We start from the raw sequence: 7,282 nt of genomic DNA on the forward strand, positions 1-7,282 counted from the left end.
CCACCAGGGATCAAACCTTCGCCCCCTGTAGTAGAAGCTTGGAGTCTTAACCATAGGCCTGCCAGGGGGAGTCCCTGATCCTCTGTATTTTACTCTTAATATATTTTGTATCACAATCATTTGTGAACCCACCTTGTTCTCACCACTGATGTCTTATCCTCACTCTAGATTGTATCTTTAGTACTACTTACCAAGTGCTTTGCTAGTTTCTGCAGATTCAAAGATAAAACATTTTCCTAATTTTCCTGGGAAATTCAAAATGTCTTTACCCACAAGACTTTTGTATTTATGTTTCTCATCTCCCATTTCCCAGTACAGGTTTCTCATTCACCCAGAATTTGAGTGAGTTCCTACTTTTTCTCACACACATATACGCACACAACATTTATCTAAGAACTTTCCGTTGCACAATGAGTCATTACCTTTCTGACTGATCTGCACATAGAAGTGCCTTTTGATGGTGAATTTCTCATAGGAGAAGTTAAGTCCTTGAAGTTTTGGAGACAAAGAACCTTATGTTTGGGTCACAGTTCTACCATCTACAAATTGAGTGAGCAAGTCAATTCCTCTTGTTTTTATTTCCCCCCAAAAAAAGAGAGAGAGAGAATTATAACAGTACCTACTTCTTAAGATTGTTGCGAGGATTAAATGAATTAATCCATATGAATTACAGAAGCATGGCTCTGGGCCAAAGCATGCCTTCAAATACCATGATGATGAGATACTAATGCTGATGATGGTAATGATAACCAAAGTGGTGATAATCATGAAAAGCAGATTATTTCTCATCCTGCTGCTGAAGTTAACAGCTGAGCACATCTCTTTAAGGATTAAAGAAATCATCTAAATAGGAGCCTAATACCTCTTGGTTTTATAGGACTTAACAAGATCCAAAACACATCTACACACACGATTTCATGTGTGCTCGCAGTAAATCTGGGAGGCAGACAATTAGAGACAATCAGTTAAGAGAGGTTAAATGAAATGTCAGAGTACAACTAGGCAAGCAACAGGCCTATGTCCCAGACCTGGGCCTCATTTTGTGGTTTCTTTCTCTTGTTTTTCAATAGTGTTTCTGATGAGTTCTGTCCCAAATATCAGAACAACAGTAGTATTTAGAAAAGGAGCAAAGGTGGTAATGATACTTATTTTTCCAAGAGACTTTTCTTTCCTACTTAGCTTGAGAGTTCCAGCCACATGCCTGCCAGAAATGCATAAAAAATTATGCCAGGCTAACCAGTAATTGAAAATACCTTATAAGGACTTCCCTGGTAGTTTAGTGGCTAAGAATCCGCCTGGTAAATTGTGGACACAGTAGGGGAATGAGAGGGTGGGACAAATGGAGAGAGTATCTTGGAAACATATACCATATGTAAAATACATATTATATTTACATATACATATTATACATACACATTACATATACATACATATTACAATACATATTACCATATGTAAAATAGATAGCTAGTGGGAATTTGCTATACAATGCATGGAGCTCAAATCGGTGCTCTGTGACAACTTTGAGGGATGGGATAGGGTGGGAGGTGGGAAGGAAGTTCAAGAGGGAGATGAGATATGTATACCTATGGCTGATTCCTGTTGGTGTATGCCAGAAACCAACACAATATTGTAAAGCAATTATCTTTCAGTTAATAATAAATAAACTAAAAAGAGAGAGAGAATCCACCTGCCACTGTAGGGGACATGGATTCAGTCCCTGGTCTGAGAAGATTCCACGTGCCACTGGCCAACTAAGCCCATGAGCCACAACTACAGAGCCAGCGCTCTGCAGTAAGAGATGCCATTGCAATAAGAAGCCCATGCCCTGCAATGAGAGAGTAGTCCTGTAGAGCTGCAGCTAGAGGAAAAGAGTCTGCACACAGCAACAAAAACAACATAACCAAAAATAAAATAAAAAGATACTTTTTTTTTTAAGTTGGGACATAGTACTTAAAAAAAAAAAAAACCAACAGAAAAGAAAATACAACTTTTCTTCTGAGGTGAAGTACCTAATCACCAATTATATTTTCTTTTTTCCCATTCAGAGGTTTGGATTACAGTAACTGATTATTGACAGCTTTCTCACTGATGTGCAACCATGAGTTTCCTGGAGAGTGGTTAGGAACAGTGTGCGCATGCATGCTAATTGCTTCAGTCGTGTCTGACTGAATAAGAATGGCTCCTCTGTCCACGAGATTCTTCAGGCAAGAATACTGGAGTGGGTTGCCATGCCTTCCTCCAGGGGATCTTTTTTTGGACATAGGATGTATTATGAGTGGTGGAGGGAGGGGTCCTGCTGGGCATCAGGAAAGTTCTGGCTTCCCTAATCATGCAGATGAAATTCAATTCTACTTAAAAAGAAAAAAATAGTTTGGGCCCCACCTTACCTGCCAGATTCTCTGCCATGCGCAGTTCCAGAAAGAGATTGCAGAGTCTGGTCACTATGTCACTGTTTCCTGTCCTAATCCCAAACATCCCTTGGCTGGCGACAGTACCCACGCAGCTGGCAGGCTGGATAAGGGAAAGATTTGGGGAAGCTTGGTATCTCTCAGTCCCACATGTGCTCTGTGGCCACAGTTTAAAATAAACAGGTTTCTCCCTCTCATCCCATGGGGTGTGCACTATTTTTCAAAATCCACTTAGGATAGCAGAAGCAGGTCACTTGACTTGCCTATACTGGGCTCTAATTTCCACATCTTGACTCTAAGTTCAGGTATGTGTAGATCTCAAAATGCTTCCCTTGGCGTCTCTGGGTCAAGAAGGCTTCCGTGGTGATTCCACACCAGTTCTTTTGTCCCCAGTTCCCCTGTCCCTCCCCACCCCCTACTCTCCTGTTTTATCAATATTTATGTGCATGTGTGTGTGTGTGTGTGTGTGTGTGTGTGTGTGTGTGTGTATCTATGAAGATCTCAGGACTTCCATGGTGGTGCAGTGATTAACACTCCACCTTTCCAGGGCAGGGGACCCAGGTTCAATTCCTGGTCAGGAAACTAGATCCCACATGCTGCAACTAAAGATCCCGCATGCGGCAACTAAAGATCCTGTGTGCTGCAACTAAGATATAATAAATGTTAAAATAATAATAATTACAACTTTTTAATTAAAAAAAACTCATACTTTATCTTTATTCACAGGATCACTGCCACTACTGTTATTAACTCTTCCCCCATAATCTTAGTGAAACGGGTTTCTTTCCTCAGGAAGACTAACTTCTCCATGCATATCTCAGATGTCATTTTTTTTACCCTATCAGAATTATTCCTTCCCTCCATCTCAAAATCTCTGAGAACCTCAGGCTCGATCCACCCGACTCCACCTCCCCAATCTCTGAGCACAGTTAGCTGAAGCCCCCTCTATGGAGGAGTGTCTGCTCCATATTAATAAGTCTATTAATAGAGATTCTCTCTTCCCTTGCCTAGTGTGGCACTGTAGCTTTCTGCACCTTCTCCCATTCCTTTGACTATTTATCTGTTCCCTCTTCTGCTCTTCACTCTTTTTGCACTCTCCTCTTATTCCTCCATCCCCTTATTCATTCATTCAGGATTCCCAGAATATCCTCTTGGTACCAATCTAGGCATAGGGATCCCACAGCAAAAAGGACAAACAAGGTTGGTTTCATAGAATTTTGAGTTGGAAACAGAAAATAAGCAAGTACATAAATTTAAAATAAGATAACTTTGGAGAGTGAGAGAAGATGGGAGGAATAAGGAACAGGGTCATGAGATGAGAGTAGCTTCAGGTGGGGGTGATGGGTAGGAAGCCAGTTTAGACAGTGTGTCCAGGGAGTGTTATTCAAGAAGTCATCTGAGGCAAGCGTGGAATGATAAGGAACCAGCCACAGGATGAAGAGCATTCTGGGTAGAGGGGACAGCTCATGCAAAGGCTCTATTATGGGAAAGAGCTTGATAAGTTTGAGGTACATATTTAAAAAGTCAAGGGTAACTGGAACACTGTGGACAAGACAGGGAATGGTAGACCTGAGTGTGAAGAGACAGGCAGAGTTCGGCGCAGGGCTTGCTAGCCATGGAGAGGAGTCTAGGTTTTAATTATTTTATTGTCCAGTGAAATGCAACTGAAGGGCTTCAAGCAAGAAATGTGCATGATCTCATAGGATACAAAGAGAGCTCTGGCTTCTGTCCTGGCTTCACCTTCAACTAGAAGGAGAAGATAATCATCAAGTTGGAAAAAGGTAAAAATAAAGAAACAATGCCACCACCAACAAAAAATAAAACCAGCAAAAAGGGATTGAAGCCAAAATGGCAGAAAAGAGGAAGGTGAAGTGAGGTGAGGTGAAGTCGCTCAGTCGTGTCCAACTCTGCGACCCCATGGACTGTAACCTACTAGGCTTCTCCGTCCATGGGATTCTCCAGGCAATACTGGAGTGGATTGCCATTTCCTTCTCCAGAAAAGAGGAAGGGATAACTTAATTTAAATGAATTAAAAACTCTTAGAACAAAGCCAGATGCACTTTAGGGGACTAAAGGTATTTGTGAAAGTGACTGAGGTCTACTGCCAAAAATCAAAGGAAATGTCGGAAGACTGAAAAAACCAAATGCTCCTGTTTTCAATAGAGGGGAGACAGGGGAAGTAGCTTGTGCAAATTAGAGGCAAGTGCATTTTTCTAAAAATCTCATGTAAAATTTTCAAGGTGACTATTTAAAATGAAGTTGGAAAATATTTTTAAAAGAACATTGTGATAATTAGGAATCAGCACAAACAAACATGGGACAAAATTATGTAAAATTAAGCCAATTGGTGCTGCAGTGGTGGTGATGGCTGTAGTATAGTGGTTGATAGGATTATCAGACTGAAAACATTTTAATCACTCTATATATTTGGGTGAGACTTTCAATAAAATCATTGAATCTCAAAGACGGTTGGAAATTTTTAAAAAATATTTATTTATTTGGCCGCACTGGGTCTTAGCTGTGGCATGTGGGATCTTAGTTCCCTGATGAGGAACTCAAACCCAGGTGCCCTGTATTGGGAAGATGGAGTCTTAACCACTGGACCACCAGGGAAGTCTTTGATTGGCACTTCATCAACAATCCATACCAAATTTCTAACTTACAGAAGATTTTTTTTCTACAACATCCCAGTAACTCTTTGCATAACAACTGCTTGAACATAACAGAAGGTAATTCATTTCACTCTGGAATGGTTTGCAATATATTGCTGAAAATCTGTTTCTATGTAAATGTAAACCTTTCTTATCTGGATCATTATAAGTCTAATTCCTCTCACATATCCCCTTTGTTTTGTTGGTTGATTGATTGATTTTTTGCCTGCACCGCAAGGCACGTGGGATCTTAGTTCCCTGACTATCACTGAGATGGAACCCATGTCCCCTGCAGGGGAAGCACGGAGTCTTCACCAGACTTCCAGGGAAGCCCCATATACCTTTCGTTTTAGATTTTCAGAATGTGTTAGGATATAAATATGGAAAATGTGGAGATATGTTTGAGTATTTATTTGCGGTTGAGTTATAATCACAATACCAAAGATAATCACAATACCAACATAATACCACAGAAGCCTAATTAGTCAAACTAGAGTAAGGTCTCCCAAATCATGCCAAAGAACTCTTTTTTGTTTTTTTCCTATCCATTAAAAAAAGTCTATATTTGGATCAATTGATTGTCAAGCCTAAAGATGAAACAAAGCTAAAGAAAAGAGATGTTGGGTAATTAAATCTGGATTCAATACAAGTATTAATAGCATGGGATAATAAACTACTAAATTTTAATAGCAATAAATACAGAAGTTTTTTTTTCCCTAAGAAACCCTGTATAAGTCCAAGATAACTCTGTAACAGATTGGGTGAAAAATGCTTATGAGAATTTAATTGACCATAGCTCATTATAAGTGAGATATAGCTGTAAATATAACTGGACAGACACACTATTTAAAGCAAATGTGGCCATTATTCTCCTGGATTTACACTGTCCGGACCCCACAGAAAACATCAGTTCCTCTTCTGAATGTCACTTTGAGAATCATGCCGACAAACTAAAAATCCTCTTGAGACAGTGACAAGGGTAATTAAGGACTGGAAACCGACCAAAAAATACACTGAAAGAAACTTATAAAGCTTAACCCCAAACAAAAGAGTCTGGGGTGGAGTGTGGGGAAGCACAACTCTCTATTTAGGAAAACAGTTTGTGGACCACTTAATGGAGTTTGGGGAAGAAGGAAGAGTGTACAGAATTCAATAGAATATAAAGAAGAACTTTCTTAAACATTCGAAGGAATCAACGTGTGAAGTAGCAAGCTTTGGCCACTGACAAAGGCCAAGTCTGTTCATCAGGAATGTCCTTGAGGGATTCAAGAATTAGAAAGGAAGTTGAATTAAGTCGACTTTAACTTCTCATCCAAGTCTAACACAACTGATTCAGGGCAGATCTTCAAAGCAACATAGAGTTTATGGCCCAGTGGCTCCCTGCCCAGGAAGAAGGACACTCTGTTGCTCTGTGATATGTTAGGAGGGAGAATTTCCTGCATGTGGTTCACTTACAGTCAGCTGTTACCCTGCCATTCTGTTTTGGAACATCAATGTCAAGCTTCCCCTTTTGGAATGGGAGCAATAGGGAATGAGAAGGGGGGTGGGGCGGAAGGTTCTTGGATTAACATTTCACTCGGTTCCAAGCATTCCTAATCTATTATGTCAATTTGAGTTTATAACTAAATTTGAAGGTTCAGGTCTCCCTTCCAGAGATGGGGCGGGGCATTGAAACAGCTGCTAGGACTAGGGTAAGGCTAATAGTTGGGAGACGCCAAGCCACGACCTATCTGCTTTTAAACTGGGGAGGGGGCAGTGATTAGAGCGAGAGGGAGTTGCCCCACCCCCAACAGCACTGTTGAACCGACATCTGGATCACCTCTCTTGGTGAGGAGGTGAACATGGGAACAGGTGCGCCTCACTCTTACCCCATTTCTAAGCAGCGATTATTTTGCTGCGTTCTGTGTGTCCGGAACCAACTGATCAAGGCCAGACAAAGAACACACCGGGAAAGAAGGAGGGGATGGGGTCGCGAGAGAGAAGCCAGGAGCCATGTACAGTGTACATTGCAGATGACGTCACCGATCATTGCCTGCAAGAGATTTGGCCCTCCCCTTCCCGGAGCTGGAGGCTAACACGTCTGTGCAGGAAGCCGGAGTGGGGTTGCCTGGCGGGTGTGAATGGGTGGGAGGAGGCGTGCCCCTGCTGGGGAGACATGTGGAGATGTGAAAGGGAAACCCGGAGACAGCCGGCGAGAAATCGCGGGGGCTGAGGTGTTTG

The sequence above is a fragment of the Capra hircus genome, chromosome 15 (assembly GCF_001704415.2).
Source record: "Capra hircus breed San Clemente chromosome 15, ASM170441v1, whole genome shotgun sequence".
Taxonomy (NCBI): Eukaryota; Metazoa; Chordata; class Mammalia; order Artiodactyla; family Bovidae; genus Capra; species Capra hircus.